We start from the raw sequence: 1,513 nt of genomic DNA, 5'->3' as shown, positions 1-1,513 counted from the left end.
ATATATATATATATACAATATATTATTGAATTTCGGGTTATAAGATTGGATTCTTTTCTCAGCGCGTTCAATTCGTTCCATTCTCGCCTACAATTTATCATGGAAGTCGGAAATAATTTGTTAAATTTCCTAGATATTTTTATCATTATAGATAATCATTTTATTTTCGATTGGTATCATAAACTCATCTTTTTCAGGCAGATTTTAAAATTTCTTTTCCAACTATCTGACGTTCCAAAAGAAAGGCATAATTTTTAGTTTAATGGACAGAGTTCTTTTGTTATCGGATCTTGTTTTTCATGCAAAAAATATTACTCTTATTACAAACATTTTGATAGAAAACGATTTTCTGCTTAAGTTCATTTTTTATACTATTAATAATAGACTCAAGGAAATCACTCAAAAAAAATTGTCTAGAATTAATAATATAGAGAACAATAAAGAATCAATTAATCCATCTTGGTTCACCGTATCAATTTTAACAGAAAAATTTAAACAATTCAATTCAATCAAGAAATGATATCAAGGTCTCTTATTATAGTACAAACAAATTAAAGAAATTTATCAAAGTACATAAAGATCTTTTGGGCTCTTTCTCGAAGTTTAATGTTGTTTATAAGATAAACTGCAATGACTGTGATGCCTCTTACGTGGAACAAACGAGGAGGAAGCTGAAAAGCTCGGATTTCAGAACATCGAAATCATATACGTTGGAACAGCTTTAAATCGGAAATAACATCAATCGCAATTGGGTCATGATTTTGATTGGAATAACATTCAAATCTTGAATGAAGAACCGATTTACAATAAACACCTTGCCTCAGATGCATCAGAGATGCTTAACATTAAAAACAGAGTAACAGTTTAACTTATAGATCGACATAGAAGGTCTTCATCAAATCATACATTTCGATAATAAACAATGTTTGACTTGCATTGCCAAAATTTATCGCAGTACAATTGAATCCATCGAGAACGTTAGACGTTTTTCTTTACTCTTTATTTTTACATTGAACGTTACAAACTTACAATTGTGATATTAATTTTTTACCTCTTTTGACATCAAAATTTGACGATTTTTTTAAATATTAACATGGATTTTCTCAATTGTCGGAATTTGAGGTGAATTTTTACCAAACATACGTATTATGCTTGTTTAGAAAAAAATTTTTTTAGTTTTGACTTATAACGTTTTTATGTTTCTTTATGTTCTCTTTAGAACAACGAGAAATTTTCGCAATCGGTCAACTAATCGCTTAACGAGTAATTTTCCATTTCTCTGTTTTAACACTCTAATTTATGTAACGAACAGTCGCTTTCTTAATTTTTGAATAATGTTTTTTACTGTTCCGGAAAATTTTCTGTACATCTGAAGAGACCTAATATATAATAATAAAGTCGAAACATGTATAATTATATTTTGTATTGTTTTAATTTTTTTACTTTCTACAGTTCTTGTTTATTATACCTATCTTTAATTATACTTATGTTAAATGGAGAGATAATGAAAAAT

This window comes from Atta colombica, unplaced genomic scaffold (genome assembly GCF_001594045.1).
Source record: "Atta colombica isolate Treedump-2 unplaced genomic scaffold, Acol1.0 scaffold180, whole genome shotgun sequence".
Taxonomy (NCBI): domain Eukaryota; kingdom Metazoa; phylum Arthropoda; class Insecta; order Hymenoptera; family Formicidae; genus Atta; species Atta colombica.
This window is presented reverse-complemented; position numbering follows the sequence as displayed.